This window comes from Helianthus annuus, chromosome 15 (assembly GCF_002127325.2).
Source record: "Helianthus annuus cultivar XRQ/B chromosome 15, HanXRQr2.0-SUNRISE, whole genome shotgun sequence".
NCBI lineage: Eukaryota > Viridiplantae > Streptophyta > Magnoliopsida > Asterales > Asteraceae > Helianthus > Helianthus annuus.
In genome coordinates this window covers 20383598-20398714 of record NC_035447.2, presented here as the reverse complement: position 1 = coordinate 20398714, position 15117 = coordinate 20383598, and the positions used below count along the sequence as shown (strand labels likewise).

General features: G+C 34.8%; 1 pseudogene; it reads right to left on the bottom strand.

Annotated features, from left to right (window-relative positions):
• Window positions 1-6488: 6488 nt before the first annotated feature.
• On the bottom strand, window positions 6489-8578 carry LOC110913475 (annotated as a pseudogene).
• Window positions 8579-15117: the final 6539 nt, after the last annotated feature.

Below are 15117 nucleotides of genomic sequence, written 5' to 3'. Positions count from 1 at the left end.
ACACACATCATTGCCCTTTTTACGCGCTTCAAGTTTATGTTTAGTATCAATGGTCAAACTACTTTTGGATTGTAAATGTCGTTTTAAATGTTTATGTCTTTTGTAAGTAAGTTTAAAGTTTATACTTTAAATATGTTAGAAATGGTCAACTTTGGTCAAAATTTATATTAAGTTATGAAAGTTCAAAATTTTAGCATTTCTACATGATGTTTGACCATTGCGAAATTTTGTGTGACACCCTGCGAAAAACATTGTGACACCCTAGCTCGTCAGTGGCTGCGCACTAACTTTCGGGACGAAAGTTCTTGAAACTTGGGATAATGTGACACTTCGGGTTTTACCCGCCCGTTTTATTTCCAAACTAAGAACCTTGTTACTTAGTTATGTGAACTAATTTTTAGATTGATGTTTATTATATTACACAAGTAGGGCCATTAGTATAAATTATAAAATTTTCTATATGAATTTGTTCAAAATGAAATTTGGGTATATCAGTTGTTACATGAATTTATTTGTATGAACAACACTATTACCTTTAACTAAAATGGTCCAATTATCACAACACACTCCTCTTAATCGGCCCAAGAGAAGCCCAAAACAACATTTAGGGATGCCCTAATTATGTTGCACAATGAAAAGGGGACCACACTTATGAGTGTGCGACCAACCCTGTTGCTCTCATAAATACTATAGCCGACAAAACCAAGGAATGATTTTGCAATCACTCTCTCACACAGCAATCCAAATACACCACTTTCTTCCTCTCTTTTGTTCTTTCTTCTTCCAAAAGGAAACCTGCAAACACCTCCCCTTCCCATAATCGGAAAACCTAGTTCCAATTAAAAATAAACGGCCGCTTGTTCCTCTGATCAGTCACCGGCCACATCATGTTTAGTGACGGCATCCCACCCCAATCAAGTCTCCGGCAGCCCGCAACGCTTCAATTCGGAACTTAGTTCTCCTTCCACTCAACTGATGCGTAGTTGGTGTTATAGGTTCTATATATATATATATATATATATATATATATATATATATATATATATATATATATATATATATATATATATATATATATATATATATATATACTAGTCGTTTACCCGCGCGATGCGGCGGGAAACATATCACTTAGGTTGGTGATTTAGGGCTATGTACGGAGCGGTTCGGTTTTGAGCAATACCAAAACCAAATTCGCGATGCAACGGAAAACACAACGCTTGTTAGTAATTCTAAGGGTGTGTATGAGAAGGTTCAGTTGTGTCATAACTAAAATCTAAATTTTCGTTTAAGTTACTTCAAAACCGACGGGGTTACAATTCATGACGCGGTACTCGTTTTCTGTTAGTTTATCAATCCTCTTGTGAATATTGCTTACTATTTCTATTGGCTTTTTTTATTCGTAGCATTGATGTGTCACGAGCTTTATAGATAATAATTAAATAATTAAAAAAATCATACATTCGAAACGGTACATGGAATTGGGTTTCGTTAGACCCATTGAATCTTTTAATCAATATAAATTATTATAAATTATAAATTACTAAAACACAACGCTCAGCTAAAGTAGCCAAGAGTTTTGTCTTTTAGTTGATTCTCTAATTACACCCTCTTTTTTTTACTATATAAATACGTTTTTTAATATACATGTTTATCCTCTCTACTTTAATTTTGTTATTATGCATGTTTAGTCCTTCTACTTTTATTCTTTTTCATATTTTGCCTTTTAGTGTTTTCCCTTGTTAACGTGACAAACCAGACTGACTTTAACCGAACAATATCATTACCGGTATCTACATTATCCAAGGGCCAAACAATATACACACTTGGTGTGTAGATAGTCACCTTTAAAAGGTGTTTTTTGTCCTTATATGCACACCTTGCTGTGTCGAACTGTGGCCAAAACGCGGCGTTTTGGTCCGGTTAAGCAGACAAAGACTGACGGGTGTCTGACGGGTCTGTTGACTGGACCAAAACGCCGAGCTTTGGCCGCGTTTTGGTCCTGTCAACCAGACCGGGTGTCAGTATTTTGTCTGGTTGATAGGACCAAAACGCGTCCAAAGCTCGGCGTTTTGGTACGGTCAACAGAACCGTCAGACACCCGTCAGTCTTTGTCTGGTTAACCGGAACAAAACGCCGCGTTTTGGTCACAGTTCGACACTGCAGGGTGTGCATATAAGGACAAAAACACATTTTTTGGTGTGTAAATAGGCAAAATGGTGTGTAGATAGGTACACCCTTATCCAATGAACTCTAATGCATACGAAAATAGCTTATCAAATGAACTCTAATGCTTACGAAAATATCATTTTCTATTATGAACTTTTAGTTCAAATTGAAATGTGATCTTCCTTCAACCATTCGTCTTCCTCTTTCTCATTGCATTTTTTTCATTTTATGAGGTACGTAATCAAATAATCAATGCTTTAAAATCAAAGGTGTTATGAATGCATCATTATTAGTGACTATCCACATTTCTAACCCCCATGTCATATTTATGTTTGTATTAATGTTATAGCCTATATATAGTGGCTCATGTATTTTGTATGGAATATCAATAAGAAATTATCTCTTGTACTCTCATTCTCTTCTATACATTGCTAATAGGTTCTAGTTATTACACAACACGTTATCAGCACGAATTGCTTTTGAAGTTGGATTGTATCAACACAAGACACCATGTCGTATCAACGTTGGCGAAAGAGATAAAAGACAAAATTGTTGATCTGGTATGAAAACCCTTAATTGTTTTAATTTTATTTCCTCTTTTCTCATCGATTGTTGGTATGATAAAACTCTAAAATTAACTTACGATTTTCTTGATCTTTTTTATTGGTTATGATTTAAGATTAAAATTATCATGAACAACATTGATATCATCCTTATTTAACCAGGATCATAATGTTTTTACTTCTTTGTTTACTTTACTATGTGTTAACATATCTGAATAATTTTCTTTTCACAAACAAACACCTATGAAAAAACATTGAGATGTGAAGAAAAGAAAGTAAAAGTAAACCAGAAACACAATGGTTTTTCAAATTAATTATTTACAGTATTGTAACTAATTTCTTACACCTCTTGGTTATCTCCCTTTTATCATTAAATATTTTATTGGATTTCAAGAGAAGTTTTGGTACACTAAACTGAATAGGTATGTTTCATTAACGGTTTGAAAAGTTGAAGTATCTAGTGAATTTATGCGTTAATTTAGTTGTCCCAAATATGCAATATATATTTAAATCTCCTGTTCATTTTGAAACCACTCTAACGATTTTAATAATATAATTCTACTTGTATGTCAACTAACTCTTGGAAGATTTAGTTTTGGTTTTTGAATTGTAATCAACTTATTACTTGTGGGATAAATTGCTTTTATTATTATGGTTATAAGTTTTGATTAGTCAATTAATTAGTTTTTGGGGTTTCAAAGAGACATTACAAATTCTAAATCATTATATTGCTTTTATTATTATGGTTATATTGTTTTGATATCATTATGTGTTTTTATTATTTTTGGGGTTTTCAAAGAGACATTACAAATTCTAAAGCATTATGTGCTTTTATTATTATGGTTATGAGTTTTGATTGGTCCATTAATTAGTTTTTGGGGTTTCAAAGAGATATTACAAATTCTAAATCATTATATGCTTTTATTATTATGGTTATAAGTTTTTATTGGTCAATTAATTAGTTTTTGGGGTTTCAAAGAGACATTACAAATTCTAAATCATTATTTGCTTTTATTATTATGGTTATGAGTTTTGATATCATTATGTGCTTTTATTATTATGGTTATGAGTTTTGATTGGTCCATTAATTAGATTTTGGGGTTTCAAAGAGAAATTACAAATTCTAAATCATTATGTGCTTTTATTATTATGGTTATGAGTTTTGATTAGTCCATTAATTAGTTTTTGTTATTAGTATTTAGACAATTTATGATGAACTACCAAAATACAATTGGTATTACAATAATGCACATGTTTATATGATAATATGTTATAATATGACAACTACTTAGTCAACTTTGTTGTATATCATTGTTATTGCAATTGTATAAGTCCTTTCGTTGCTATTAGATATTTAAATATGTAAGTTGATTCTATAAAATATTTGTGTGGTAAAAGTTATTCTTTGCAAATTAACATGACACAGAAATTCTCAAGATGTCTGTTATATTTTCTTGAGCAACAAAATTTATTAGTATAAGAAAGCTCATTTACGAGTAATAAAGATTCATATGTTATTATATGTTCGAGAAAGTTGATAGTGACATTTGTTTATGTTTTAAACTGTAGTGACAAATATGTGTATATATGATATACTTGTGATTGGCTATATCATGTTACGTTTATGCATAAATTACACAACACATAATAAACAAATGGGTACGTTACTTTAAATGATCTTTAATATTCATTTAATTACAATCTTAAATTATATGGAGTTATGAACATGGATATTAATATATATGATGTTGGTTAACGCTTAGAAATTAAAATCATTAAATATCATTTTTTCCACTTAATTCATTCTTTATTAATTTTAATTCATTCTTATTAATATCTTTTAATTAGAAATTTGATTAATTGTTATTACTTTAAATGATCTTTAATATTTTTTTCTAGACATGACAAGCAAATTAATATGAATTTAATCTTTTAACACTCACACACATATATATGTATACGTATAATGTCCTAGGATTGTGTGTGATTTATATATGTAATTGATATGCATATAAATTGTGAATAATTAACATGCATATAACTTGCTTATGGGTAGATATTACGGATTTCATTTGTTTAGCAATACTTCTGTTGGTCTCATTGTTTTAGATAGCATATATGTTATATGTATTGCCTTTTGACAAGTTAAATGTGCTAAATAAATTAATACAAATTTCATTGGTAGCTGGTTACCAAAACAACTAAGCTGAGATAAACATTGTTATGCTTTAGTGATTTGATATTTCAGCTTGTTACAATGCTATGCATAGTCATCATAATTAATTGTATGGTTATTCTTTTAATTGTTTGTTGTTGCTAAACAAATATTAATAGACATTGATATAGTCATTAGAAATGAGCCCTCATATGAAAATGATGAAAAATAGCTATGAAAATAATTAATGGACTTTAGCTTAAGTAAACTACTCTGATGTTAGTTACTTAAATTGATAGATAATAATTCATTTGAGTTAGTGTTGATGCTCACATGAATCCTAAATCAACGATGAGAACCCGAAGTTCTCCCAAAAGTATACAAAGTCCTGTTTGTTTTTAATAATGATTTTTCAAGTTCAACCCAAATTTTAGTTCATCGCACTTGGCATGGTTTTTAACGAGGCAGAATTATAAAGCGCATTAAATAATTATTTGACATATTTACAAACTCGAGACACGGGATAGTTCCACAAGAACAATATGGCGTCCTGGGTTATGATTGATATATATTAGACTTGCATAGAGTTCGATCTCAATCCAGATACAAGTTATGAAGGTCGAAGATTTCAGCATATTTAAGAAGTGTGTAGATTAGAGTTGATCAAGAGAAGCTCAAGCCATACTGTATGAAGACAATGTAGACAACAACACTTAAATCAAAGAACACTATGCCAAATATTAAGTCAAGCAATTGTCACAGAAGATTGGATTCAACATCATCAAGATATACAAGTAAAATTGAGGGGGAGTAATGTAACCATAATATACACAGTGTATGTACTCTTTTTCCTTAATGAGGCAACATACCTGATCCAGAAGTATCAGGGGGGAGACAATACGCGCTGCACTCTTTTTCCCTTAGCTGAGGTTTTGTCCCACTGGGTTTTCCTAGCAAGGTTTTTAACGAGGCAGCATCACCAAGCGTATTAAAGAATAGTATATCATCATGTCGATAGTCAAGGGGGAGTGTTATGAATGCATCATTATTAGTGACTATCCACATTTCTAACCCCCATGTCATATTTATGTTTGTATTAATGTTATAGCCTATATATAGTGGCTCATGTATTTTGTATGGAATATCAATAAGAAATTATCTCTTGTACTCTCATTCTCTTCTATACATTGCTAATAGGTTCTAGTTATTACACAACAAAAGGTTATTTTTCATTTTGGAGGAATTTATTATCTAGCCTCTAAATCATAAAACTTTTAATCATTTACCCACTTATATTAGGAACATTCAATCCTCCCATGAGTTACCCCTTTGCACCAATTATTATTATGACCCATTTGACTATCTTAATAGCCAACTTGAGGTAAGAAGAAAATACCTAAAAACGAAACTGGTCAAATTGGTCCGCACCAGTTAAAAGTCACCCATAGCGTATATTTGAATTATATTCGCCAAATTAGATGTTTATTAAAATTAAACAAATTTGAACAAACTTTTAAGATATTTAAAGAGGGATTTTTTAACAAGAAAACATCATTGAATCCAAAAAAAGTTACAGAAGATAAAAAGCAAAGCTGTAGCAGTAGTATATGTCATGAGAGTAATTTTAGAAACTGGACCCACCAAAAAAGTGTAAAAGATCATCATCTATTTTGCCTCATGAAAGTTGACTTTGTTCCTGGCAATGAATCCATTCCTGGGCTTTGGTATCTCATGGATGTCCATCACTTGTATTTTCCTTTCCTATTTTGCTTCAAAAAAAAGTAAAACACGTTTACAAACTTCAAATATTAAAGAAAAATTATAAAAACAAGTCCACAAGTAAAAAACATCAATTCATTATTCTAACCATTTTGGGCTTTCTTGGTAATTCTCCTGAAGACACTTCCGGGCCGAAGCCAGTCGGTCCATGTCAATACCTTCCTCCCTCTATGTTCGCTGCCATCATCATCAACATTACAACTCGTATAATTGCAAAAACAGGTCATTTGAGTAACAAATCAAAACTGGTAATCTTTGGTAAGGATGGCTCTGAACACTTGTTTTCAAAAATTCTTAGCTTTTGTAGAAAGCAACCATATTATGTCAATAATAATAATTTGGGTAAAAGAATTTTGGGAGGTTGTATGTATTAGAGTAACTTTGGGCCACTTAATACCAGTTCAACTCATTTGACCCGTTACCGTTTAATCAAACTTTGAGTTAGCCGCTTGACCATTAGAAATAAAAAAAGGACCTAAATCAACTCACTCACAAACAAACGACAATAATTTGAATAGAGGATGTACAATCGGAGGAGCAGAGGCAGAAGCCACCATTGCAGGGCGAGACTGGGGCGGTGGTTTTGAAGGTGTAGCTTTTTTAGTAGGGACTGGTTTTGGCCTATTCTACTCTGGTTCAAACGCACTATTGTTCAACCCGACCCATTCATCCACCAAATCCTTCCATTTCCTATTACATATACAAGAAATAAAACAAGCCCAACAGCAATCTACAATAGAACAATAAGCTTTTCCATAGATAATAGATTCAAATCCAAATTACTCTCAATCATACTCACCTCACCAATTGCTTCACCAGTCCTCTTACTTCATTTGACGGATGCTTTCGAAGTCGATTAACATCCCTTCCTATATCAGTTTCCAAATTTGATCATCAAACATCAACGTATGTAACCGAAACTCTATACGGTAACATTAATACGCAAAGTAACAAACACAAATGATGTTTATTCACCTTAAGGACTGTAAAAGTTAGATCCATATCAGCTAGGGTTTGAAGCAAATCAGCAAAAGCATCATCAGTCTAAACCACAATATCATTAACAATAAGTCAACTAACAATCTAATAACCCCATTTGACCAAGTAATACAGACCCAAAAAAATCCAGCTTCTCTCGCAAACCAGCAGCCAGAGAACTACCAAGTTACATAAAATGTGATGGCTTTGGGAAATAAGATTACACTGCAAAAGAATTAAGTCTCAGCAACAAACAAATTATACTAATCCAAGAAGATAATTATAATTTTTTAAATGTCAAAGGTTGGAGTATTTCTAATATGCCTTGTGAATCTATTGTTACCATAATCTACGTCCTTGAATGGAACACTTAAGTTTTAAGGGTGACCTTCAAGCTGTTTGAACTGTTTCTACTTTTGCTAAAGATTTTACTCGAACTATTTAACCCATTTATATGCTACATAGAGATGACCAAATGGGTAGGACGCGTGGGTCAGGTAACAGGTCAGTCAAAATGCACTCATATCAAACACACATACTTTTATGTAGCCGAATTGGGTCAGGTAGGGTGCGTGCCCCACATATTATTGAACGGAATCTCCATAGTTCCTAATTCTATTTTGTATAATTCTTCCTTTTAGTTTGAGCCTGCCCAATAGCATTATTAGGCCAGTTAAGTGTGTCGGATAAGTACTCCACAGGGGCAACAATGTAATCCCTAGAGGCACCGATTCGACACTGGTACCCAGTACCAAATGCTGTTTGAGATGGTACACTAATGATGCTTAATGTCTATGTTTGTACCACAAAATCTATCACGTAAGTTTAAAATAACAAAGCCAACAACATTTTTGAAGCATTTTTAATTGGAATCTGAAAGTATGATCTTCCTTTTTGTTAACTAACCACGATAATCGAATAATCTAACTAACATTTTAGCTACTTAAAATCAGTAAAACCAAACCATATTTCACATAAATCAAAACTCCACCGGCTTAAATTAAATAATACCTTGGTAGAGACTTTTCATGGGCTTTATGATAAGGACCCCTAAACTCAGGAATTAAACTAACATGGAAAAATACAGACATAAGTTTCAAAATTCAAAACCCTCCACAAAGAAAAATTATAAACTGAAACAACACAAACCTTCTAAACCCTAATAAAGATTAAAAAAAAACCCTAATTAAGCGTTGTAATTCAAACCTGTGAAGCTCGAATCGACACCAAGAAGGAAAAAAAAAGAAGGAAAATCCAGATCCAGTTATTTACCCAAATCGAAACCTGCAAGCAACAAAGATTATTTATAATATAAAATAAGAAAAAGAAAAAAAAGAAACAAAACTAATAAATGATTCTTGACAGGAAAATCCAGATCAAGTTATTTACTCACCAACACCTTAATGGCTTAACAAAGTATGTACCTTTTAGTCTCAACCACTAATCAACGGTGTTGATCCGAGACAGATCTGATAATCAAAGTCAAATTAACAGAAACAAATTCAACGAAGAAAAATTAGGTCAAGATAGACTCACTAAAAAGAAAAAGACCCTGAACCGGAGTAACTAAAAAATGTAAGATTTGACTTTATTACCTGAGTAGAAACCTAATGGCAACGACTTTAGAACTCGCATGAGAAGTTCATCAGATTTCTCCATGGGAGAACTCAAATGAAGAAGACCGACAGCAGGATACAAATTCGACAATAGATAATCCGGTGAATCCGGACCGTTAAACCCATCATAAATCCCCACGAAAACTCACCCGTGCTCCTCCAAAACATGTACCCGATTCTCACCCGCTTTCCCTTGAGCCCATTTAAGATTCTGACTCTGATTCTGAGTCGCCCGAGAGAGAAGGTGGTTGATGTTCTTGAGTCGCCCGAGAGAGAGAAGGAGAGAGAGAAGGTCTGATGAAACTTGTGAGATGTGTGAGTTGTGAGAGAGATAGAGGTCTGATGAAGATGGCGATCCGTGTGAATTGAAGTGGACGGTTGAAGATGGCGATCCGTGTGAAAAAGTGAGATAAATGGACGGCTGAAGATGAAGGGTAAATTGTTTGTGTTATCTTGTGCTTTAAATCTTGTACATTGTGCATTAAGTGTGTTTTCAACACATTCCTAAATGACCTTTCTGCCCTTCCTATATGCTTATTAAAGTAGTATAGATACATATATATATATATATGTGTAACAACTGCCACTAAAATCAATAATTAGGACAATAATTAGTCAATAAGAAAACCCTAATTGAGACACCCAAGTAATTTTGCACTAACCCTAATATTTTCAGAATAATCAGAATCAGGATTAGGGCCCCTAAAACTCAAGGGGGTTAAACCCTAAATTGATAGTTATCTCTAAAACGCGTTGTACAAACTGAAAATTTACGAACTGGCAACTCAGCAGACCTATACCCACGACAAGGCTACTCTAGGCTAGATGTGCACCCTAGGCGAGTCGCGACAGGGGTCACGACTTCTTCCGCGACACGTGGGGGAGTCCAATTTCACGTATAAATACTAGGCCTTGGAACTTGAAATCTGTCTTTGGAACGACGGAAATTCGAGTTACGTAGACTGAGTTATTACAGAAACAGTCCAACACACACACACACTAATCACGAGGTGCTGCCACAATCAGGGTAATAACTCGATAGCTATTACGATTCAACGTCCGATCGATTATAACTATCCAACAATTGTCCGAGTGCTGCTCAAATTGAGCTTGTACTTTATTATTCATTGTGATTTCGACTTGAATGTTTGAGTGCTGTTCGAATTCGGACTATGCTCTGTCATTCGTTGTGAATCCATTGGATTGTTAAGTATCGCACTTGATAATAGTTGTGAGGGTTTAATCTCGTGAATTGACGTAACTGCTGAATTAGTTACTAACCCCGTTTGTGTGTGCATTGTTATTTAAATTAGGTTAGAAGGCTAATCAGTAGGCTTATATCTTGCTCGTTAATCTGCAATATGAGTCATTCCCCTTTTATAAACTCTTTTCTCACAGTTTGTGAGTCATTCTTCTTTTTAAACTGTTTTCTCATAGTTTGTGAGTAAGTTTACAAAACTCCAAATTATTTTCAAAGTTATAATTACAGGGATTAAGTCTTTGTAATCACCAAATTACAGCCGGTATGTGGGGTTTTGTATACATTACTTATTTCCCGTCACACTTGGACAAACGGGTGGCCATGGGGTGATCTGACCACAGTCAAAGACACCATTGGACAAATGGGCTAGCCAATGGATGGTCGAGTGACAAGTACTGTGGGTAGTTGGTTTGATATCAGAAACATTGTAATTCCCCTTAATACTGTAATTTATAACTAACGGGTCGTTTTAGAAAACAAAATGATTCACTCAGTATTTCCCCGCTGACAAAACCTTTTTCAAACATGTTTCAGGTTGATCTGTGTGATCCAGGAAAAGTGCAGTAAAGCACTACAAGCTCAGAAAAGTGGCTCAGTGTGAATAAATAAATAAAACATGTTTTGGCAAATAATGATTACTGTGTGGAATCAACGTATTGTAAATTATGGGAATTTATCCCTAAAACTTTGTATAATATATTAAACGAGCATTTTTACGGTGAAAAGATCCTGTAATAAAAGACTTCCGCTGCCGCATAAATCAGATACCACGGGTACCACTGGACTGCTCGCGGCTCCCGATTCCGTCCAGGATGGATCGGGGGTCGTGACAGAAGGTGGTATCAGAGCTAATAATTAAATAACTATTGAGCCACTGATTTAAGCCTATTACGGAATTAAGTATTTGACAAAATACTTAATCCTACTAGTTATCATTCTGTGATTATTTGTTGTATTAACTGATTATTTGTTAGTTACAGTATGGGTAAACAAAAGCTGTCTGCTATCTACCACAAATTAGATATTGCATCTTCTTCTAAAAACCCAGTAAACCTAGAAGAAGGAATCTTTGTCCGCAAGGAAAACTATGAGAATCCTCTTTCCCCAGAGAAAATGGATTCGATACTTAAAAAGAGTCAGGAGAAAAAGAAACCCCGAACCAAGAGAGTTAGGTTTAACCCAGAAGTCCAAGAATTTGGTAATAGTACACCTTGGGAAGATAAAATAGACAAGGAATGGGCAAATCTCTATATGCTAGCTACTATAGCAGAAAATGCTAACCTCTAAATATCAGATAAGTTGGGTCTAGTAAGAGAAATCACAATCCAGTAAATAAATAAAATCCTAGTGTCTTTATTTCTGTTGTCCTTTGTATAAATTAGTATGCAATAAAACTTCAGTGATTGTTTGTTAAACTTTGTTCCAAAGTTTTAACATTGCATTCTTGTATTTTGCATATATACTATGCAGCATGAATGAGATATCGGAAGCATTCCAGAATCTCAACTTATATCCAGTGCCTATCGAAGTCTCTTACGACTTTACTGGTTACATTGCTGACATAGAAGAACCTGTGGAATTCAAAGCTCCACCGCTGGAAAAAGCCAAACCTAAAAAGAAGAGAAGATACGTAGGGTGGAGGAAAGTACGCCGTAGGAAACCAACCACTAGGAGACTTCCTAAAATAGAAAATCCTGTGAGCATGAACAAGGGAAAGGAAATAGAAACTGGAGAAAGTTCAAAACCACCAGAAAAGGAATTAGGAATAGGCCTAAAGCAAAAGGGAATAGAGATCGGAGAAAGCTCTAAACAGTCTGAGGAAATCACGTTCCAGGACGAAATAGACCGCCTACTGGATAATTGTGATGTTCTAGAGCCTGTCAACGATAATCTCTTCTCTTATCCTGCTACAGCCCAATTCCCACTAAACCTAGGACCAGCTATTCCAGACCCACTAGTTCACACCAGACCATTAGGCCAAATGGAGGAATGGTGGACTAATGACTGGCAATTCAAAAATATAGTTAATAGTCCCTATAGTTTTCTCCCACAGTTTGATCCAGAACCTATCCCTAATCCGCCAATGAGCTATGAAAATTTAGCTGAGTTACGTCAGTTTGGTGAAGAACTGATAGGCACCGGGAATAGGATCCGAGAAATGGGGGAGCAGATCTCTTGGAAGTACGACGAGAGGGAGCGTCGTTACTGAAACTGCCAGTGGACCAAAAGATAGGAAGGGCTGGAAAAAGTTTGTCTGTATTATAACTAATATAGTAAAACTGATTCTGTAAAATGGGCAATAAAACCTTGTAAGATATGGTGTGTACGGAGGCATATACAATATACAATAACAAAATGAAAGTCGAGAAATCGACAATTTTGGTTATGTTTGTATGTTGTAGTAATTTATGTCTTCATCTGTGCTAAATTTGTTATTAATAAGTTAGACACTAATAAATTCCTACTAATTAGCAGATGGAAAACGCTAACAATGAACCAATTAATGAAGTAAATCAATCTGAGCAAGAACAGGAAGATCAATATATAACCCGACAAGATATCGAGCACTTTATCGCCCAAGGGATAGCTCATGCTATTCCAGAAATTGTGGCTGCTGTTCAAAAACCTGCCGAACCACAACAATTACATCCTAGTAAACGTATTCCAGAAGATAACGGCAGTAACAGCATAAATGGAGGCGGCAATCATGACGATCATGATCCGCAACAGGCCCCACTCCCTAAGAGAATAAAAGCTGCAACATCTGGTTGCACTTACAAAGAGTTTCTTGCTTGCAAACCCACTGAATTTGCAGGTAACGAAGGGGCAACTGCAACACTGCGCTGGTTAGAGAAAACCGAAGCAGTAATTGCAATAAGCAAATGTGCCGAAGAGGATCAAGTGATGTATGCATCAAATCTGTTCAAAGAAGGAGCACTAGAATGGTGGAACACGGTCCTCCAGGCAAAAGGAAGAAGGATAGCCTATGCCATGAGTTGGGAAGAATTTAAGAATCTTGTAGAAAGAAAATTATGTCCCGAATATGAAAAACATCAAATGGCAAACAAATTCCTAAGTCACCGCATGACAGGGGTAGATTGCCGGGGCTATACTTCGACATTTTTTGAATACGCAAGGGTGGTGCCAACACTGGCTTTGCCAGAACCGGTACTCATTTCCCGTTACATCTGGGGGTTAATTAGTGAAATCCGAAACATCGTTAAAGCTGCGAGACCTCGTACCATTGACGATGCGGTAGAATTAGCTAACACCCTAACGGATGAATTGGTACGCACAAAAGAGGAAGATCATAAGAAGGAAATAGCTCAGAAGATTACCTAAGGATTTCGTATGGGTAATATCAAGAAAAGAGGAACAGGGCAATCCTCATCACCTCCTTTCTGCAGAAATTGCAAAAAGAAGCATTATGGACAATGCAATATAGTTTGCAATTTTTGCAAGGCAAAAGGACATCGTGAAGAAGACTGCAGGAAGAAAAAAAGAATTTGTTATAACTGCAAATTTGTTACCAATGAATTTAGCCGGATTCGATGTAGTATTAGGAATGGATTGGTTAATAGCCAACCATGCACGAATCCAATGTGACAAAAATGCAGTAGAAATTCAAACCCCTTCAGGAGAGGTAATTGTAATTACTGGAAATAAACCTCGAAAGCCACTGAAATTTATCTCAGTAATGAAATTGGCAAGCTATTCGAGAAAGCAGGAAATTGTGTATATGATTTCAGTAATCATTAACACTAAAGATAAGGAACTTCAGGATATTCCAATAGTCTCAGAATACCCAGACGTTTTTCCAGAAGAATTACCTGGATTACCACCTGATAGAGAAGTAGAATTTAGAATTCATTTAATTCCAGGTACTGCACCAATAGCCAAAGCACCATATAGATTAGCACCTACCGAAATGCTAGAATTGAAAAAGCAATTAGATGAATTATTAAGCAAAGGATTCATACAACCGAGTTCATCCCCTTGGGGTGCACCAGTATTGTTTGTGAAAAAGAAAGATGGATCGATGAGAATGTGTATCGATTATAGAGAATTGAATAAGGTTACGATTAAGAATCGATACCCACTACCTAGGATTGATGATCTTTTTGATCAATTGCAAGGAGCTAGGTATTTCTCTAAGATAGATTTAAGATCTGGATATCATCAGTTGAAGGTACAAGAAGAAGACATACCTAAAACTGCCTTCAGAACTAGGTATGGTCATTATGAGTTTACAGTCATGCCCTTTGGATTAACAAATGCCCCAGCAGCATTCATGGACATGATGAATCGCATCTGTAAACCATACTTGGATAAATTTGTGATCGTTTTCATCGACTCCAAAAGCCAAAAAGAACATTGTGAACACTTACACGTTCTCTTAACTTTGTTAAGAAAAGAAAGGCTTTATGCCAAATTCTCGAAGTGTGAATTTTGGCTGCAAGAAGTACAATTCTTAGGTCATGTGGTAAATCATGAAGGTATCCATGTAGATCCTGCTAAGATAGAAGCAATTACAAAGTGGAAAGTCCCACAAACAGCTATGGAGATAAGAAGTTTTCTAGGCTTAGCTGGATACTA